The following is a 22,429-nucleotide window of genomic DNA, read 5'->3' as shown; positions in this document are numbered from 1 at the left end:
GAATACATCCCAGCGGGTCATATTGTCTGGCGAGTGTTCTGTACACACTCCGTCTGGTGGTCGGTATCGCCGCCGACCTTCCTTGCTCTGGAGCCAAGGGTTTGTGTCTATAGTGGAGCGAGTCTGTTTTGAAGCGCCAGACTAATCCTAGTGTCATTTCTTGGGCTTCTCCTGGGATTGTCGCCATCCAGGTCTCGCTGCTGGCAGCCTTGTCTGCGGAGGAGAGGCTGCGCAATACGTGCGGGTCACTGCTGGCCCACTGCCTGAGATCAAAGCCTCCTTTGATTAGGGAGGCGCGTAACTTGATTAGGAGAGCCTCGGCTTCTTCTTGAGTCGAGACGCTTTGTAGACAGTTGTCTACGTAGAAACTGTTCTTCACACTTTGTTGGACCTCTTCATCTGCTGCTGGGTCCTCTGTGACGTGTTTCTGTAGTGCAAATGTAGCACAGCACGGGCTGCATGTGGTTCCGAAGGGGAGTACTTCCCACTGGTAGATGGATGGGTTCTCATCTCCGATCTTCTCTCTCCATAGGAACCGTAGCAGAGGCTTGTCCTCCTCTACTAGTCTCACTTGCAAGAACATCCCTTTGATATCCCCGCTTATAGCCACCTTGTCCTGGCGGAAGCGCAGTAGCACGCCTAGTAGGGAGGGGCCGAGTGTGGGGCCGGGCAAGAGCTCTTTATTCAGATTTTGGGATCCGATATGGTAGCTGCAGTTAAACACAATGCGATCCTTGCCATTGTGATGGACCTTGTGATGCGGCACGTACCATGATTCGGTCGTCTGATCGGCCTCTTTAATGTCAATCTTTGTTACGTGTCCCGCTGTGATTAGCTTCTCAATCTCAGCTCGGTACACACTCTGTTGAGCGGGGTCTTTGGCTAGGCGCCGGTCTGTGTTCAGTAGATAGCGCTCCGTGGGGTCTTTCTTTGCGTGAAAGGGGGGCATTCCCTCTCTCCTCAGGAGTGGAGTTGCGTATCTCATCACTCCGCCGACTGTGACTCTCTTTGTCCCCTGCTCGAGTAGGTGGATGGCGTAAATGTCTTCTTTAGAGCGAATGTCTTTCTTTTCGTTCTTAAAGGGCATTGTCTCTAGGGTCCATAGCCTCTCGACATGCTGCAGGAGAGTGGTGTCTTCTTCTGTCGTTCGGGAGTGGAAGCAGCTAGTGGCTGCGGTTCGGTTGAGAGATTTAGCGAGGGGGCCTTGTAATGTCCATCCTAAGCGGGTCTCGACGGCTGCAGGACAGCCTCGGGGACCGGTATGGACCCGGTCGATCGGGACTATGAGTTCTGCATGGTCGGAGCCTATCAACAGGGTCGGGGTAGCGCCGTTTATGAGCGGGATAGGTAATTGGCGCAGGTGCACATATTTATCCATCAACTTGGTGACAGGGTAGGTGTACTGCGAGAGTCCTATTTCTTGGCTGGTGAAAGCATCTGTGATCCTGTACCGTCGCTCTGGCTGCCCGTTGGCTGCGATAGTGAAGGAGACACTCTCGCCCTTTATCGTCTTTAAATCTCTCCTTATTGTCCGAATCGTCATTTCGTTCTTGCTCCCCCGCAGTCCCAGTTGAGTCGCAGCGGAGGCGAGCAGAAGGGTCTTCTCTGACCCGTCATCAAGGACGGCGTAAGTGTCCATGACTTTATCCTGGTAGCTCAATGTCACACGGACTACCTTTAAGAGCACTTGAGCTCCGTTGCTGCTGGCGGGGTCAATGTACATGACACTTGCCTTGGTGCCGCTCCGTGGTGCAGGTGTAGGCCGTCTTCCGTTACTATCGTGTAGTATATCTAGATGGGCTCCATCGCACCGGCTGCACCTTTTCTTTAGGCGGCATTCGGCTGCCATGTGGGGCCGCGCACATCGATAACAGCGCCGGTTGGACTTTATCCATTGGCTCACTTCTTCTGCATTCATCTTTGTGAATGTGTCACATTGTGACAGCCAGTGTTCTTTCTCACAGTAGGGACACGCTATCTTCCACTTCTCCTTCCTCGAGGGGGTGCTGTGACTCTTACTGCTCGGTACTGACTCTGATTGGTGCATGACAGTCACCGATCTTCTTCCATCATTTATTCTCCTGGGTCCCTCTCTGGAGCTTGGCGTGCTCCGCCCGAAGGTGTCCAGTCGTAAGCTGCTGACCTCTCTCGCCAGGAAGTCGGCCAGATCAAGGAGGGATGGCTCGGGGCCGTCGGGATCTCGGTAGTCCCTCTGCCGCCGAAAGCGCTCCTGTCTTGCGGGTGGCAGCTTCTCCAAAATCCTCTCAACGTTAGAGTTGGCGTACAGCTCATGCCTGCCCTTCTCCTGTTGAGCTCCCAGCATCCCCACCAGGGACTGCACTTTGATTGACAGGTCATCTAGTGAGCGATTGTCTGTGGCTGGGGGTAGGCGGTCAATATGCCTTATCTCCTGGATTACGTAATCCCATATACGTCCATATCTTTGATCCAGCGCTGCAAGGGCCGCTGTGTATGGGGTCGAGGAGGTAGCATAGGCTAGCGCTATATTGTGTGCTCGCTGTACTTTCAGGTGCTTCAATAATATTGCATACTTGTGGCGTTCATCAATGACATCCGCCAGCATTGTCTCTAAGCACATCCGGAGCTCCGTGTACTGTGCTCGACTCTCATAGGCGAAGTCTGGGATTGATGGCGTGGCGTTGTATGACGCCGTGGATGGCGAATACATCGGCGAGCGTTGGGGGAGAGACCTCCTGGGCGAGTCCCCTCTTGCGCCTCGCTGTGGGCCGGTACTGGCAGGGTACCATGGCCCGCTGGTCCAGGTACTGTTCCTCGGGGCTGGTCGTGCGTCGTGCTCACCCGTAAATAGAGTCGGGGGTCTGTAGCGCAGCGCCGCGGGGGTATAGCCTGGACTGTATGGGACCTCCTGGTCCGGTGGAGTACTGTGCTGTCGTCGGGCTTGGTTCTCCTCTTCTCCCTCTTCTTCTTCTATCAAATCTTCCAGATCTTGTAGTCGTTTATTTAGCTTCTCCGCAGTGTAGGCCGCTCCTTCCTTGTAGCTGGGTCTCGCTTGGACCGGTATGGGAAGGGGGTCTGCGGGGGATCTAGACTCGGTCTGTTGGTCAAGTTCAGGGTCGCTTGCTCGTTGCGGTGACGCTGCTCTTGACTGCTGTCTCGACGAGTTCCTTGAGCCCCTGGCGGAGGGAGAGGGAGTTGTCCTTTTGATCAGCTGCTCTATTAGTTGCGCTTGTAGTCTGTCGCGCTCTGCGTCTCTTTGGGCACCGGCAGCGGTGCGCTGGGCGTCGGCGCGGTCTCTTGCCATATTCTCTTCCATCTGGAAGCGTCTCATCTCCAGACTTGTGCGCTGTTCTTCGCTCCGTTGCTGTGCTTGGAGGTGTTCGCGCTCGCTGGTCGCCTGGGCTTGGAGACGTTCGCGCTCGCTAAGCGTCTGTGCTTGGAGCCGATCGCGTTCGGTAGAGGCTGTCAGGCTGACGAGGAACGCCTGTTGTAGTATCCTCTCCGCTTCGCTGGGGGAAGGCGGTAGCGGAGGTGAGCCGCTCCTGCGTGAACCGCTCCTGGGGGTACTCGTTGGGGAGTCCTGGAGCTCTAGTTCCTCGGCGCTCTCCTCTTCTTCTTCCGTGCAGAGTTCTCTCTCTGTAGGGTTGTCTTCCTCCCGGGGCGTGTCGGGGACTACTTCTTTAGTAGTGGCGGGGGGTAAAGGCATGTCAATTCCCTCCTGGTCTCCACCGTGGGCTTGGTCAGTTACATTAGGACCTACTAGGGCCTCTGTGGTCGGGGAAACCTGGTCGTTAAGGTCAGACATAATTTTACTTTCTACTTTTACTACGTTTACCGTTTGTCGAAGGCTAGGTAGTTGACTGACAGTGTAAGCCTCTAAGTACTGAGGTGTCTGTCGTCTGCGCCGCGGGCGTTCTAGGTTAGGAGGATCGTTTCGTGGAGTGTTCATCATAGGCCATTTCGATATTAATAACACTATATTAATATTACACTAGTTACCCTCCGGCTCGAAGGACCAATTGTAGCTGAGGGGTACAATTCCCTGACTGTATTGTTAGATATGATATTTAATACCACTACCTCATGTACTTTAACTTCTGGCCACCCAGTACAAGATATAAGTATGATGAACACTTTCCCACCTGATGAAACGAACCAACACAAATGGACCAAATCGAATATTTAATACAGCAAAGGGTGTACACAATATTCACTTAATTACATTTATGATTTGAAATGTTAAGTATGCACTTTTATGGCAAATGAGTATTCGTAGGTAAATCAACATTGAATGTCCAATCTCTGGTTGCGCAGGGAGTAAGTATACAACCTGGAATATTTAGGAAACGATAGCGATAGTACTTAAATAATTATAGCTGGATACACTAAGGGGGGGGGGGGGGGTCCCGCTGGTTGTAATACAGTAGGAGGGGGGGTTAGAGAAGTCGCTGGCGGTATCCCATCTGGCCGACGGTGTCTTGGGAGAATCCAAAGTCTTAGACCCAGTGCCCACAGAACCTCGGGCCGTAGACGAACACAGCTGGACCCTCTGTGGAACGGTATCTGCCGGTCCACAACGGAGAGACGTGGTGCGACCTCACGTGTAGAGCGCCGCCTCACCTGTAGTCCTCTCCGGGGGGTAATTCCAACACTCGACAGTGTTGGCCTTTATCCATGGAATAATCAAAGCACATAAAGCATAATCCAAGAGCCGTGGAAGGCTCGCCGTCGTCGGGTAGAGTAATCCAATATACAGGTCCAGTCGCTCTTGACCCGGAGCTCCTCGGATGCAATCACCACTAGGGGTCTGACCAGCCTGGATAAGCGTCCAGATAACGTCAGGAACGATGGGGGTACTGATAACTGTAGGACTCGAACCGAACGATGCACCATACATAAATAGACTATTATTAGCTTAATAGAATACGTCCAACTCGACGGTATGGTGCCAAACTATGACCATTCAACTATTAATCTACACAATATCTCAATGCCTATTCTGGGCCAAGTAGGCCCTACTACACCGCACGTGCTTCGTGGGGAGGCTTTTGCGTCTGTCACTCTGTTGGAGGGTAAAGAACTGGACTAAAAGGAAGTTCTACTTTACGAGCGTCATATATATATGCGCTATGAACAAATAGTACCACACGTATTTCGCCCGGCATATTACTGCGCGGAACCGGGGGCTGCCTCGACATGTTAGGCGGCACGATTGAACTTGAACCTAGGGGTATGGCAACCTGGCGCCAGGTTCTAGTCCAATGGTAGAATGAAACTATTATGGGCTGTTTAGTAGAAACGGGGATATTCAATGCATATTGTACAAGGAATATACAGGGGATATCAAACGATATACAAATACAATTAAATATATATATATAAATAAATATACATATTCGGTTTAATCTGATCCTTCACAACAGTTAGCATTAGCCACTTCAATATACCGCTTACTTCTAGTATAACCCGCTGTATCACTAGGGTTGTTCCGTTCGGATGTTCAACATGCTACTAACGCTTATATTTCTATCATAACACGAAATATACTTGAGTCCAATTACATTCACCCGTGTGCTCCACGACGGGGCTCCTCAACGATACGTCCTCTCAGGTCCACGTTCAACGCCGAAGAGACTGTTTCTCTCCACTTCCGTTCAGGTGACTTGCTTCTCCTCAACGCCTTCCTCCTGCACTCCGCCTGCCACCGCCGCCCCCTGCTGGCCACCGCCAACTAGTCCCACAGGAAGAACTGGGTGAATGTGAATATGATTCAGTTAGTGTTTATAATCCATATTCCAGCCGGTGAGAGAAGGAGAAACTCGCGTCATTGTTCAGGAGAATATCAAGGGAAACTGGTTAACATGTCTTTGTGCACAAAGGAGAGATAAAAGGTTAAGTCAGCACTTCTGAATAATAGTTGAATATTCAGGATGCTACAGGTGGATTAAAGCCTGTGAGCCGCCCGGTGGCCTCATTGCTTTTACCAAACGGTTTGTGCGTTTTGTGAATCTGATTGGCCACTGACGTTTCTTTGATGTTTCTGGTCATGTGACATGTGCGCCCCAATCGTGTGACGGCAAGTTCTTTGGACAGTTAAGCTTAGGCGCTCTTTCGAAGTTGGTTACGGTTAGAGTTTGTCTTAGAGCAGGGCGATAGAACGCCAGCCCTGATTCTAAACTCTAACCTTAACCAACTGCGAAAGAGTCGCCTAAGCTTAACCAGTGATAAACTAGGCGTTAGGTCGTTTGCAGGCTGTTCGACGCGGAAATGGGCTAAGACACTGCTCGTCACGCGATTGGGCGCACATGTCACATGACCAGAAACGTGCATGGCCAATCAGATTCGCAAAAACGCACAACACGGGTGGTATTCGAATAGACGCCGCCCGGTGAGCTTAGGCAAAGTCACACTCTTTCGTCTCGTCGGACTTCATCACGAACTTGAACGAGCAGGCCTTCCTGTCCACCACCAGGTCACACTCAGGGGGCACCTCTTCACCGCTTGGGCTGGGGAGCCTGAGAAGAAGAGACGTCGATAACATGAGAAATGAGGCAAATAAGGGAATCGAAAGGAGCTGGAAACAGGACAAACAGCTGAAGGAGGGGTTGGTTGTGATATTAACCCTTTCACTACCACACTACAGAAGGTTGACCCTTTCACTAAGTGTGGTAGTGAAAGGTTAACCGTATGCAGTGTGGTAGTGAAAGGTTAACCGTCTGTAGTGTGGTAGTGAAAGTGTTAACCGTCTGTAGTGTGGTAGTGAAAGGTTAACCGTCTGTAGTGTGGTAGTGAAAGGTTAACCGTCTGTAGTGTGGTAGTGAAAAGTTAACCGTCTGTAGTGTGGTAGTGAAAGGTTAACCGTCTGTAGTGTGGTAGTGAAAGGTTAACCGTCTGTAGTGTGGTAGTGAAAGGTTAACCGTCTGTTGTGTGGTAGTGAAAAGTTAACCGTCTGTAGTGTGGTAGTGAAAGGTTAACCGTCTGTAGGGTGGTAGTGAAAGGTTAACCGTCTGTAGTGTGGTAGTGAAAGGTTAACGTCTGTAGTGTGGTAGTGAAAAGTTAACCGTCTGTAGTGTGGTAGTGAAAGGTTAACCGTCTGTAGTGTGGTAGTGAAAGGTTAACCGTCTGTAGTGTGGTAGTGAAAGGTTAACCGCCTGTTGTGTGGTAGTGAAAAGTTAACCGTCTGTAGTGTGGTAGTGAAAGGTTAACCGTCTGTAGTGTGGTAGTGAAAGGTTAACCGTCTGTAGTGTGGTAGTGAAAGGTTAACCGTCTGTAGTGTGGTAGTGAAAGGTTAACCGTCTGTAGTGTGTTAGTGAAAGGTTAACTGTCTGTAGTGTGGTAGTGAAAGGGTTAACCGTCTGTAGTGTGGTAGTGAAAGGTTAACTGTCTGTAGTGTGGTAGTGAAAGGTAAACCGTCTGTAGTGTGGCAGTGAAAGGTTAACCGTCTGCAGTGTGGTAGTGAAAGGTTAACCATCTGTAGTGCGGTAGTGAAAGGTTAACCGTCTGTAGTGTGGTAGTGAAAGGTTAACCGTCTGTAGTGTGGTAGTGAAAGGTTAACCGTCTGTAGTGTGGTAGTGAAAGGTTAACCGTCTGTAGTGTGGTAGTGAAAGGTTAACCGTCTGTAGTGTGGTAGTGAAAGGTTAACCGTCTGTAGTGTGGTAGTGAAAGGTTAACCGTCTGTAGTGTGGTAGTGAAAAATGAACCGTCTGTAGGGTGGTAGTGAAAGGTTAACCGTCTGTAGTGTGGTAGTGAAAGGTTAACCGACTGTAGTGTGGTAGTGAAAGGTTAACCGTCTGTAGTGTGGTTACTTACTTACTTACTTACGCCTATCGCTCCTTTTGGGGGAGCATAGGCCGTCGACAACAGTTCGCCAGGGTCCTCTGTCCTGTGCTTTGCTTTACAGCTGTTTCCATGTCAGTCCGCTCTGTGTGATGTCTGTCTCCAAGTCCCTGCGCCAGGTGTTCTTGGGCCGGCCTCTCTTCCTTTTGCCTTGGGGGTTCCATCTAAGGGCCTGTCTGGTGGTGCTGGTGTTTGGTTTGCGTAGTGTGTGGCCGATCCATCCCCACTTTCTTCTCTTGATTTGTTCTTCCACTGGTTGTTCGCCCGTTCTCTGCCAGAGATCATTGTTACTGATGGTATCTGGCCAGTGGATGTTCAGGATCCGCCTCAGGCATCTGTTGATGAATGACTGCACTCTAGTCATTGTGATCTTGGTTGTCCTCCACGTCTCTGATCCGTATAAGAGTACTGGCTTGATGTTGGATTTGAATAGTCTGATCTTTGTCTGCTGACTGATTACCTTGGAGCTCCAGATGTTCTTTAGTTGGATGTATGAGGCCCTTGCCTTGCTGATTCTTGCTCTGACATCTGCCTCTGTGCCACCCTTCTTATCTATGATGATACCTAGGTAGGTGAAGGATTCTACTTCCTCAAGTGCTGTTCCCTCCAGGTTTACTGGGTCTTTGTTGTTTGTGTTGATCTTGAGTATTTTGGTCTTTCCTTGGTGGATGTTGAGGCCTAGTTGTGTTGAGGTGTCTGCCAGTATGTTAGTCTTCTCCTGCATCTGTTGTCGACTGTGGGATAGTAGGGCAAGGTCGTCTGCGAAGTCTAGGTCGTCCAGTTGTGTTGTGAGTGTCCACTGGATCCCGTTTCTCCTCTGTGCTGTTGTGGTCTTCAATATCCAGTCGATGGCCAGGAGGAAGAGGAAAGGGGACAGGATACCACCTTGCCTTACTCCGGTCTTCACTTGGAAGCTTCGTGTGAGCTGTCCGCTGTGTATGACTCTGCAGGTCATTCCTTCATAGGAGTTCCTCATGATGTTGACAAGCTTTTCTGGTATGCCGTAGTGTCGAAGCAGTTTCCAGAGGGTGTTTCTGTGGAGGCTGTCAAATGCCTTCTTATAGTCTACGAAGTTGATGTATAGTGGAGAGTTCCATTCCAATGATTGCTCAACTATGATTCAGAGGGTTGCAATCTGGTCCACACATGATCTATTGGGCCGGAAGCCTGCCTGCTGGTCTCTTAGCTGCGGATCCACCGCTTTCTTTATTCGTTCGAGGAGGATTCTGTTGAAGATTTTTCCTGGCACTGATAAAAGCATGATTCCTCTGTAGTTGTGGCATTGGCTGAAGTCTCCTTTCTTAGGTATTTTGACCAAGTAGCCTTCTTTCCAATCTGTTGGCCCTTCCTCTTTCTCCCAGATCTTCTCAAACAGAGGGTGTAGCATCTCTACCGAGGTGTCTATGTCTGCCTTCAGTGCCTCTGCAGGGATGTTGTCTGGTCCTGCTGCCTTACTATTCTTTAGTTGTGCAATGGCCTGTTGGATTTCCTGCTTGCTGGGCTTTCCACAGTTGATGACTATGTCAGTCTCCGCAGGTTGAATGTCCGGGGGGTTAGGTGGTGTCGGTCTATTCAGGAGTTCTTCAAAATACTCTGCCCATCCCTCTTGCTGTTGGTCCAGTCTTGTGATTGTCTTTCCTTCCTTGTTTTTGATTGGTCGTTCTGGTCTGCTGAACTTTCCGGACAGTTTCTTAGTGGTGTCATACAGTTCCTTCATGTTTCCTTTTGCTGCTGCCTCTTCTGCTTCTTTAGCCAGGTTGTCAATGTAGTTTCGCTTGTCCTTCTTGGCATTTCTTTTGACCTTTCTGTTTGCCTGAGTGTACTCTCTTTGGGCTTTTGCCTTGGTTGCCCTTGTTCTGCTGTTGTTAACTTCTGCCTTTTTCTGTCTCCTTTCTTCTATGTTGCATAGTGTTTCTGCTGATATCCACTCTTTATGGTGTCTCTTTTTTATTCCTATCACTTCCTTACATGTTGTTGTGAGAGTTTCCCTTATCCTTTCCCATTGGTCTGTAGTGTGGTAGTGAAAGGTTAATCATCTGTAGTCTGGTAGTGAAAGGTTAACCGTCTGTAGTGTGGTAGTGAAAGGTTAACCGTCTGTAGTGTGGTAGTGAAAGGTTAACCGTCTGTAGTGTGGTAGTGAAAGGTTCCTCTATTCCTCTTTCATTTATTTATTCAAATGTTGTTTTGCCAGACAATGGAAAATGTTAGCCAAACTAACACTGTGGTTTGAAATAAAACTATTGAATCTTGAATCTTGTAGGATAGCAGGTACAATAGTGCTGTATATACCGTATATATAAATATATATTTGTATTTACCCTATATATATCTGTCTGAATATACCTGCATAATCCTTCTATATACCTACTTATACACCTGCAGCATATAACCCATATGGCATGATAGCATGTAAAATAATGCTGTATATACCGTATAGGTATATATATATATCCACATCTGTCTGTACTCTGTACATACCTGCATATGGCCTTTTACATATCTGTATATCTACTACCATTGTGTATTTATACCTGTATCACTGTACATATTAATACTACATCTACAATCTGTATACATCTGATTAGCACTATTACTCATTAGTACTAATTTATTTATTTTATACCCAGTTTAATCACCTGTACATTGTATATAGCTATTGCACTTTACTGTTACATTTGCACTCTGGTTGGATGCCAAACATCTTTTCATTGTACTGTACTTGTGCTGTATGATGACAATACATTATAATCTAATCGAATCTAAATAAAATCCCCCGAATCACCCTTTGAAACAAAGTGAACCAACGTTGCTCTCAGAGTGAGCTTCTTTGAAACAAAGTGAACCAACGTTGGTCTCAGAGTGAGCTTCTTTGAAACAAAGTGAACCAACGTTGCTCTCAGAGTGAGCTTCTTTGAAACAAAGTGAACCAACGTTGCTCTCAGAGTGAGCTTCTTTGAAACAAAGTGAACCAACGTTGCTCTCAGAGTGAGCTTCTTTGAAACAAAGTGAACCAACCAACGTTGCTTTCAGAGTGAGCTTATTTTTTATTTTTTTTATTGGTCTTTTTCCCCCTCCATTTTCCTCCGATTTTCTCCCATCCCAATGTTAGTCGTATGCCAATTCCCAGTCCCTTCCTGGTCGCTGCGCACTTACCCCCCACAGTCAGATCATCTGGGAGAGTGGAGGCTACCACGTGCTTCCTCCGACACACGTCCAGCCAATCACCGCTTCTTTTCACCTGGCAGCGCGGATTCTCATTGAGAGGGCGTAGCGTGTGGGAGGACCACACTATCCCCCTCACGTCCAATCCGCGCTTAGCAGGCGCCCCGACCGAACTGTAGGAGTCGCTGTTTACAACGACCCGGACCCACCCCGCCAGCTTCTCCCACCCTCTGATACAGCCAATTGTATCAGTGCAGACGGCCAGCCAAGCTGGTGACAACCCCGGAGCTGTGAGCTGGATTCGAACAGGCAAATCCAGCTCAGCTCCGGGGCTGGTGACAAACGCAATCTCCGCTCGGCCACCTAACCGCCAGAGTGAGCTTCTTTAAAAAACAAAGTGAACCAACGTTGCTCTTAGAGTGAGCTTCTTTGAAACAAAGTGAACCAACGTTGCTCTCAGAGTGAGCTTCTTTGAAACAAAGTGAACCAACGTTGCTCTTAGAGTGAGCTTCTTTGAAACAAAGTGAACCAACCAACGTTGCTCTCAGAGTGAGTCTCTTTGAAACAAAGTGAACCAACGTTGCTCTTAGAGTGAGCTTCTTTGAAACAAAGTGAACCAACGTTGCTCTTAGAGTGAGCTTCTTTGAAACAAATTGAATCAACGTTGCTCTTAGAGGAAGCTGCTTTGTCTGCTAAAGGTTGTGCGAGGGTAGGAACACCGTAACCAAACAGATCATTCCTAGTTTCAAACAGAACTCAGGGGATCCAGTTTTCCCTCTTGTAACACTATCTACAGGGGAACTATCTTACTATTTCTTTCACTATTTGGGCAATTTTACACAATTCCTGTGAGTCTATGGAACACATCTGTAAGTTTAAAAAAAATATATGCATTGTTTTGTATTTCTAATCAAGTACTGTAGAGCAGCAGTTTCTGCCCTTCAAGATTCCAAGCTGTTTTTGGCTGGGCTCTGCCCATACTCGCAATGCGCTTTGAGTGACAGTCACCCACTGCACTGGCAGTTACCTTTTGGGGGAGATAGAGAGATAGAGAGGGACTAAGTAATTTATTATTCTGTCATTGTGTTCTTCAAGGACAGTTTCAAAAAGAAACTCAAAGGAGCCATAATCCGGAAGGAAATTAAATATATGTCATGCATGAGTGTAGCTGAAGCCATGTTATCCAAAACTTTTTCTGATTACTTTGTGTGTTTTTCTTTTCTTTTTAAAGGTATGGTGAAATTGATGTTTTAGTAACATTGATGAGCATTTTAAAAGCAATTCTTAAAAAGATTCAATTTTAAAAACAATCTTAAATTGTATTTAACACTGTATTTTGTATTTTGTTTTGTTTTGTTTTTTTGTTTTCTGTTTCTTTGCTTGCATGTAATTTTAGCCATCTTAATTGTTAGTTTCATTGTGTATTGTATGTTGAGTACTGACTTTTAATAATTCTGTTTTGCAATACTTGTTTTTGTATGTTTTTTTGTGTGGACCCCAGGAAGACTAGCTGGTTGCCATGGCACCAGCTAATGGGGATCCGTAATAAAATCAAAATAAAATAAAATAAAATCATTGACTTGATAAAGCACTCAGGCTGCTTCCTGTCCTGATGGGCCACTAGAGGTAGTACAAGATGATTCAAGAGATGTATTAATCACATACATACACGAGACATGTAGTGAAATGAAGGTGGCCACGCCTTGATTGTGCAAAAAAAGATTTATAATAATAATAAAATAGAATAGATAATAATAGACATGATAAAAGGTACTAAGATAAAATACAATACAATGCTAAGCTTACAAAGTTAGTAGTGTTTGTCAAGACTTTTGGTTTATTTAATATAAGGATCAGATCTATGTAAAGGGGTCTAAATAAGTAAACAGGTGTTTGTGATTGTGAGCATGCGCAGTTGGCGCAGCTGCCTTTTAAATGGTGGCTGGCTGTCATTCTCACTATAGCACTGACAGGATCACATCGCCCATTGGTAAGTGGACTTGATTAAGGGATTGAAACGTTGTTAACTTGGCTATGTCACATATAAACACAATGTAATGTATCACGTTGGCTGCTGGCTGCCAACGTGTAACACTATCTACAGGGGAACTATCTTACTATTTCTTTCACTATTTGGGCAATTTTACACAATTCCTGTGAGTCTATGGAACACATCTGTAAGTTTAAAAAAAATATATGCATTGTTTTGTATTTCTAATCAAGTACTGTAGAGCAGCAGTTTCTGCCCTTCAAGATTCCAAGCTGTTTTTGGCTGGGCTCTGCCCATACTCGCAATGCGCTTTGAGTGACAGTCACCCACTGCACTGGCAGTTACCTTTTGGGGGAGATAGAGAGATAGAGAGGGACTAAGTAATTTATTATTCTGTCATTGTGTTCTTCAAGGACAGTTTCAAAAAGAAACTCAAAGGAGCCATAATCCGGAAGGAAATTAAATATATGTCATGCATGAGTGTAGCTGAAGCCATGTTATCCAAAACTTTTTCTGATTACTTTGTGTGTTTTTCTTTTCTTTTTAAAGGTATGGTGAAATTGATGTTTTAGTAACATTGATGAGCATTTTAAAAGCAATTCTTAAAAAGATTCAATTTTAAAAACAATCTTAAATTGTATTTAACACTGTATTTTGTATTTTGTTTTGTTTTGTTTTTTTGTTTTCTGTTTCTTTGCTTGCATGTAATTTTAGCCATCTTAATTGTTAGTTTCATTGTGTATTGTATGTTGAGTACTGACTTTTAATAATTCTGTTTTGCAATACTTGTTTTTGTATGTTTTTTTGTGTGGACCCCAGGAAGACTAGCTGGTTGCCATGGCACCAGCTAATGGGGATCCGTAATAAAATCAAAATAAAATAAAATAAAATCATTGACTTGATAAAGCACTCAGGCTGCTTCCTGTCCTGATGGGCCACTACATTTACATTTTCATTTAGTCATTTAGCTGACGCTTTTATCCAAAGCGACTTACAAGTTCTGTGCGACAAGACAGCAAGAAGGGTATAACTCTATCAGCTGAGTAACAATGTTCATCAAAGTGTTGCGTGTTACAGTGTAGGTTAGTTTATTAGGACAAGTGCATGACATTAAGGTTAGTCGGGTTAGATTTTTTTTTTTTTTTTTTTTTATCATTTCAGATAATGGTTGAAGAAGTGAGTCTTTAGTCGACGGCGAAAGATTGGACGGGATTCGGCTGTCCTAACTGGGATGGGTAGTTCATTCCACCATTGTGGGGCAAGGACTGAGAATAGGCGGCTTCTCTTTGATGACCCTCCGGGAGCTTGGATAGGAGTAGATCTGAGGCGGCCAGAAGACGCAGAGCGTAGGGGTCTTGAGGGTGTGTAGTTAGAGACCATTGACCGGAGGTAGGCGGGAGCGGTTCCCTTTGCCGCACGGTATGCTAGGTCGAGGGCCTTGAAGCGGATACGTGCAGCAATGGGGAGCCAGTGCAGGTCCCTAAGAAGTGGGGTGACATGGGCTGACTTCGGTAGGTTTGAGATCAGGCGGGCCGCTGCATTTTGAATGAGTTGAAGAGGCTTGGTGGCAGTGGCCGGGAGGCCAGCTAGCAGTGCGTTGCAGTAGTCGAGGCGGGAGATGACTGTTGATTGGACGAGGAGTTGGGTGGCTTCTTTTGTCAGGAAGGGGCGTATCCTTCTGACGTTGCTCAGGAGGAATCTGCAGGTTCTGGTTGTCGCTGCGATGTGAGCAGAGAAGTTCAACTGGTCGTCGAGGACAACACCAAGGTTCTTGGCGGTCGGCGACGCGGTCACAGCTGCATTCTCGACTGTGATGGAGAGGTCGGTCAGGGGGGAGGATTTGGCCGGCAGGTGGAGCAATTCTGTTTTGCTTAGGTTCAGTTTGAGGTGGTTGGTCGTCATCCAGGCGGAGATGTCGGACAGACAGGCCGAGATCCGCTCAGAGACGTGGATATCTGAGGGAGGGAAGGAGAGGAAGAGTTGAGTATCATCGGCATAACAATGATATGAGAAGCCATGAGATGTGATAATGTTACCCAGTGATTTAGTGTAGAGGGAGAAGAGAAGGGGTCCTAGGACCGAGCCCTGGGGGACACCCGTCCGGAGGGGGCGGGTGGCCGACAGAGTCCCTCTCCATGACACTTGGTAGGAGCGGTCATTGAGGTATGATGTCAGCCATGTCAGCGCAGATCCAGCCACTCCCATTCCTGCGAGGGCCGCGAGGAGGATCTGATGGTTGACTGTGTCGAAGGCTGCAGATAGATCTAGGAGAATCAGGACAGAGGAGAGGCCTTTCGCTTTTGCTAAGTGAAGTGCCTCTGTGACCGCAATGAGGGCCGTTTCTGTGGAGTGGCCAGTCCGGAAGCCAGACTGATTGGGGTCTAGGAGGTCATTCTGTAAGAGATAAGCAGTAAGTTGGTTGGATACAGCACGTTCAAGTGTTTTAGAAAGGAAGGAGAGAAGAGAGACAGGGCGATAGTTGGCTATGACGGTGGGGTTCAGGGTTGGTTTTTTTATGAGGGGCGTGACTCTGGCTTGTTTTAGGGAGGTGGGGACCACCCCCGAGTTGAGTGAGGAGTTGATGGTTGCAGTTAGGAATGGGAGGATGTCCGGTGCTATGGTCTGGAGGAGTGGGGAGGGTAGCTGGTCCAGCTGGCATGTAGTCGGACGGTTCGACGTTACCAGTGTCAGGGTCTCGGCTTCTGTAATGGGAGAGAAAGATGACAGAGTGAAGGATGAGGTTCTCGATTCAGCGTTTGGAATGGGTGGGGGTTGGGAGAAGGAGCTGCGGATGTTCTCCACTTTTTCCTCAAAGAAGATCGCAAAGTCTTCGGCAGAAAAAGATGAGGGAGGAGGAGGTGGGGGGGGAGTGAGGAGGGAGGACATGGTAGCATGCAGTTTGCGAAGATTCTTGGCAGAGGCCTCGATCCTATGGTGAAAGAAAGAAGCTAGAGGTAGTACAAGATGATTCAAGAGATGTATTAATCACATACATACACGAGACATGTAGTGAAATGAAGGTGGCCACGCCTTGATTGTGCAAAAAAAGATTTATAATAATAATAAAATAGAATAGATAATAATAGACATGATAAAAGGTACTAAGATAAAATACAATACAATGCTAAGCTTACAAAGTTAGTAGTGTTTGTCAAGACTTTTGGTTTATTTAATATAAGGATCAGATCTATGTAAAGGGGTCTAAATAAGTAAACAGGTGTTTGTGATTGTGAGCATGCGCAGTTGGCGCAGCTGCCTTTTAAATGGTGGCTGGCTGTCATTCTCACTATAGCACTGACAGGATCACATCGCCCATTGGTAAGTGGACTTGATTAAGGGATTGAAACGTTGTTAACTTGGCTATGTCACATATAAACACAATGTAATGTATCACGTTGGCTGCTGGCTGCTAATGCAGCCTGCAGATAATATTTGCATTGTGCACTGTTAGTGGTGCTGGCTAAATTAATGAATGTTTGCCGCTAGCTTGTGGCTAGGCTAGCCTACTTTGCAGATGACGCACGGCTGATCTAGTGCCTCTGTGGCTCTGCTGATTTGTCACAGTGAGATTCATGTGGTGGAACTGTGGTGTATGTGTGCTCTGATGAATGAGAACTGCTATCTTGTCCGTTGTGTGGGTTTGCGCTGTGTCTGAAACGAGGAGCTCAGTGGCTCGTATGTTACGGAGGAGGAAGTAAACATTGCCAGGCATTCTGGTTAATGTAGTCATTGTAGTTCTCCCTCTTTCACCCACAGTTAAAGGAGACATGACATGCTGGTTTGATGAAATGTATAGTGTAAATGAAATGAATAGTGTATGTATATTCAATAGTAGTATTGATAGTATATTAATATGTATATTGATATTAATATTAATATTAATATTAATTAATTGATTGATTGATTGATTGATTGGTGTTGGTATTAATATTAATATATAGTGTATATTAATATTATGCGTAATTAATGTGTATGCACTGCATTTTGTTCTGTTTCACAGGTTTTTGACCTATGGTAAGCCTAACTGTGGGAATTATAAAAGTTGTATTGTGGAGAAACATCTGAACTAGTTTGTTTAAAATAAACAAACTCTAATGACCATTGAGTCATCCATTGTGTGGTGCCTGTCAGCCCTTTCAAATAGAACATTTTAGAAAGATCTGAACAGTGTTAATGTTTTGTTTTGTTACAGGCAATTTAGAATGTTTCAAAACCAGCGGCTGGGTGGCGCAGTGGACATTGCGCTCGTCACCAATGCAAGAGACACCGGGTTCGACTCCGGCTGTCTGCGTTGCCTCCGGCTTGGGCCAGCCGTCATACTAATTAAATTGGCAGAGTTAGCGGGTGGAAGTCGATGGGTGGTAATCTGGACGTTGTGGACAGCGACTCCTAACAGGTCGGTTGGGGGACGCCTGCACAGCAGAGACAGGAAATGGCGGGGGTAGTAGTGTGAGCCTCCCACACGTTACTCCTCGCCAATGAGAGTCCGCGCTGGCAGGTGAAAAGGTGTGACAGGCTGCCTCCTCGTGTACCGGAGGGGACACATGATGCAAGGCTTCTATCCTCCCTACGACCGGCCAGTGGGGGGCATATGCGAGCAACATTCAAGATAGGGGAGGGGAGAATTGGCACAATGGAATTGGGATGGGAGAAAAATAGAAAAGAGGAGAAAAAGTGGATAAAAAAAAATAATGTTTCAAAACAATAAAGCCAAGGAAAGCTATGACCCATTGTCGTAACTGGTTAGACCACTCTGGTTCCTACGTTGTGTTTTCTTGATATCCCAAAAAAGGTGTAGTGTGAAAAGTAACTGAAGTCCACAAGTTTGCTAGAGTTGTATCAAAAAAGAGCTTTATTGGCTAACCACCAACGGGACCAATTCACTCCTAAAAGGTTGTACACTCTAAAAATAGGTGGTCCCGGAACGCACATATACAAAATGCGCAGAGTCACCGATATCCAAAATTACACCGTTTACAAGATCTTGTACAAAAAACAACGCGGCAAGCAAAAGGCTCCTGCTCTCTAGACCAATGACAAAGTGATGAATGATGACCTTCATCGACGAGGGCGATATGGATTCGTCCGTTCTTCTTCTTCTTCACGTTCTGTGTGTTCCTCTGTTTCCCAGCGCCTCTTTTATAAAAGAGCCGGTGTACCATTTTTGACTAGTTTTCCTCTTTATGCTAGACGAGAATCACAGGTTTTGTCATTAAGTCCAGCCACATATTTCCTAATAGTAATGTTTTAACTTGAATCAATATCTCTTCTAAACAGTTATTATTCATACCATTTTAAGTACTGGCAATTTGGTTCAGAAGGTGCTAAAATTTCAAAACCCTGTGATTCTAATCGTAACCATTTCATATTTAATATCATTGCATTCAGTATAATTAGCACATCATAACAGGAATATTTGCAGTTCAATTTAAGCTAAATTGAGTATAGAAAATACACTTGAAAGTGTACTGATTACTGCAATACTGAAAACATTAGTCCCTCCATTTGCAGCTGTCTCTCAGGCATTTTCACAAGGCACATCAGCAGGTAACTCTATGGTGCTATCTGCCCGGCTCCATTGTGTTCTGATTTCCCAGCTGTTGGTCAACACTGTCTGTAACGGAACCTAAACCAAATGCGTCCACATTTTTATAGGATTCTATCACATTTTCATAACAATAGCACCCTGCGCCATTTTCATTGAGGTTTCTTACAAATTAACGATGCTCTATGTTGTCCTTTATATGCCGATTATCATTAGAATCTTAAATTGTACCATATGTCCCCCTTTAGACAACATAATGTAACGCTACCAGCGCACGTTATGTAAATTGACTCGTGTTGACCACATTCCAAGCCTTTTCAAACACACGCTATGCTCTCTCTTGGTAACTATAGGTGTTCCTTAGTCAAATCGGGTTTACAAGTAAATTTGATTGTCAAACTATTAACCACTGATTGTCAAACTATTAACCACTGATTGTTAAAGACTGGAAATATGAAAGCATTCATATTCCACACCATTCCAGTAGTACTTACTAAATAAATGACTATGATTTGCACTTGCAAACCAAAACGTCACCAAATGGGACAAACACCCAATTGAGACTCTGCATGCAGGATTTTGCAAATCCATTCTCCGCACCCATACAGAAAACACCAAATAATGCATGCAGAGCAGAACTAGGAAGATACCCACTAATCATCATCATCATAAAAAAACAGAGAGACCCTTGTGAGAGATGCCCACTCAGCCAGATAGTTCTGGGACTCTGCTCACAAACACAAGCAGAGCCACCAGACAGAAACCACACTGGACTAAATCAAATTATAAGAAAACAAAAAGAAAACTATCTGACACATTGGAAAGAATCAACCCAAAACCAGAGCAAATTGAAATGCTATTTGGCCCTAAACAGAGTACACAGTGGCAGAATACCTGAGCACTGTGACTGACCAAAAACTAAGAAGATCCTTGACTAGGTACAGACTCAGCGAGCACAGCCTAGCCATCGTGAAAGGCCGCCATAGGCAGACCTGGCTCCCAAGCGAAGACAGACTATGCACCCACTGCACACAAGATGAGGTGGAAACCGAGCTCCACTTCTTAACAACCTGCCCACTATACCAAGACATCAGAGACATATACTTCCCACAAATTGCAAACACCCAAAGAGACTTTGAAAACATGGACAATAACTCAAAACTCCCATACCTACTGGGAGAAATACAAGAATATGCAAACACAGCAGCAAGATTTGTGAGCTGCTGTGACAAGAAAAGGACATCCAACAGAATACATACCACTGTACCAGAAATTCCGTCTGTAATGTACTGATTTCTTTTGATTTCTCTGTTTGATTGTTTTGTTTTGTTTGGCTTTGGCAATGTAAACGTATGTTTCCCATGTCAATAAAGCCCATTTGAATTGAATTGAATACAGAGTAGGTGACCCTCATCAACAGAGCCAACTCCTCCCTCACCTCCCTCTCTCCTCCCTCACCCCCCTCCCTCTCACCTCCCTCTCTCCTCTCTCACCCCCTCCCTCTCTCTCACCCCCTCCTCTCCTCTCTCACCGCCCTCTCTCCTCTCTCACCCCCTCCCTCTCTCACCCCCCTCCCTCTCTCCTCTCTCATCCCCCTCCCTCTCTCACCCCCTCCTCTCCTCTCTCACCCCCTCTCTCTCACCTCCCTCCCTCTCTCACCTCCCTCCCACGCTCCTCTCTCCAGTCTCCTCTCAACCCCCCTCCCTTTCTCCTCTCTCTCCTCTCTCACCTCCCTCTCTCCTCTCACCCCCCCTCCCTCTCTCCTCTCTCACCTCCCTATCTCCTCTCACCCCCCCTCTCTCACCCCCTCCCTCTCTCTATCACCCCCCTTCCTCTCTCACCTCCCTCTCTCCTCTCACCCCCCTCTCTCCTCTCACCCCCCTCTCTCCTCTCTCACCTCCCTCTCTCTTCTCTCACCTCCCTCTCTCCTCTCTCACCCCCCTTCTCTCACCTCCCTCTCTCCTCTCTCACCTCCCTCTCTCTTCTCTCACCTCCCTCTCTCCTCTCTCACCCCCCTTCTCTCACCTCCCTCTCTCCTCTCTCACCTCCCTCTCTCTTCTCTCACCTCCCTCTCTCCTCTCTCACCCCCCTTCTCTCACCCCCGCTCTCTCACCCCCTCCCTCTCTCTATCACCCCCCTTCCTCTCTCACCTCCCTCTCTCCTCTCTCACCTCCCTCTCTCTTCTCTCACCTCCCTCTCTCCTCTCTCACCCCCCTTCTCTCACCCCCCCTCTCTCACCCCCTCCCTCTCTCTATCACCCCCCTTCCTCTCTCACCTCCCTCTCTCCTCTCACCCCCCTCTCTCCTCTCACCCCCCTCTCTCCTCTCTCACCTCCCTCTCTCTTCTCTCACCTCCCTCTCTCCTCTCTCACCCCCCTTCTCTCACCTCCCTCTCTTCTCTCTCACCTCCCTCTCTCTTCTCTCACCTCCCTCTCTCCTCTCACCCCCCCTCTCTCACCCCCTCCCTCTCTCTATCACCCCCCTTCCTCTCTCACCTCCCTCTCTCCTCTCACCCCCCTCTCTCCTCTCACCCCCCTCTCTCCTCTCTCACCCCCCTTCTCTCACCTCCCTCTCTCCTCTCTCACCCCCCTCTCTCCTCTCACCCCCCTCTCTCCTCTCTCACCTCCCTCTCTCTTCTCTCACCTCCCTCTCTCCTCTCTCACCCCCCTTCTCTCACCTCCCTCTCTCCTCTCTCACCCCCCTCTCTCCTCTCACCCCCCTCTCTCCTCTCTCACCTCCCTCTCTCTTCTCTCACCTCCCTCTCTCCTCTCTCACCCCCCTTCTCTCACCTCCCTCTCTCCTCTCTCACCTCCCTCTCTCTTCTCTCACCTCCCTCTCTCCTCTCTCACCCCCCTTCTCTCACCTCCCTCTCTCCTCTCTCACCTCCCTCTCTCTTCTCTCACCTCCCTCTCTCCTCTCTCACCCCCCTTCTCTCACCTCCCTCTCTCCTCTCACCCCCCTCCCTCTCACCCCCCCTCCCTCTCTCCTCTCTCACCTCCCTATCTCCTCTCACCCCCCCTCTCTCACCCCCTCCCTCTCTCTATCACCCCCCTTCCTCTCTCACCTCCCTCTCTCCTCTCACCCCCCTCTCTCCTCTCACCCCCCTCTCTCCTCTCTCACCTCCCTCTCTCTTCTCTCACCTCCCTCTCTCCTCTCTCACCCCCCTTCTCTCACCTCCCTCTCTCCTCTCTCATCCCCCTTCTCTCACCTCCCTCTCTCCTCTCTCACCTCCCTCTCTCCTCTCTCACCCCCCCCATCCAGCTCAGGTCTCTATGGTGATGGAGCTCCCTGTGACTCCCCCTCCAGAGCTCCCAGTGACCCCCCCCCCCCATCCAGCTCAGGTCTCTATGGTGATGGAGCTCCCTGTGACCCCCCCTCCAGAGCTCCCAGTGACCCCCCCCCCATCCAGCTCAGGTCTCTATGGTGATGGAGCTCCCCGTGACCCCCCCCCCCCCTCCAGAGCTCCCAGTGACCCCCCCCCCTCCAGCTCAGGTCTCTATGGTGATGGAGCTCCCTGTGACCCCCCCTCCAGAGCTCCCAGTGACCCCCCACCCCCCCCCCCCCCCTCCAGCTCAGGTCTCTATGGTGATGGAGCTCCCTGTGACCCCCCCTCCAGAGCTCCCAGTGACCCCCCCCCCCCTCCAGCTCAGGTCTCTATGGTGATGGAGCTCCCTGTGACCCCCCCTCCAGAGCTCCCAGTGACCCCCCCCCCTCCAGCTCAGGTCTCTATGGTGATGGAGCTCCCTGTGACCCCCCCCCTCCAGAGCTCCCAGTGACCCCCCCCCCTCCAGCTCAGGTCTCTATGGTGATGGAGCTCCCTGTGACCCCCCCCTCCAGAGCTCCCAGTGACCCCCCCCCCTCCAGCTCAGGTCTCTATGGTGATGGAGCTCCCTGTGACCCCCCCCTCCATAGCTCCCA

The sequence above is a fragment of the Notolepis coatsorum genome (assembly GCF_963971535.1).
Source record: "Notolepis coatsorum genome assembly, chromosome: 4".
Lineage (NCBI taxonomy): Eukaryota > Metazoa > Chordata > Actinopteri > Aulopiformes > Paralepididae > Notolepis > Notolepis coatsorum.
Note: the sequence above shows the minus strand (reverse complement) of the source record.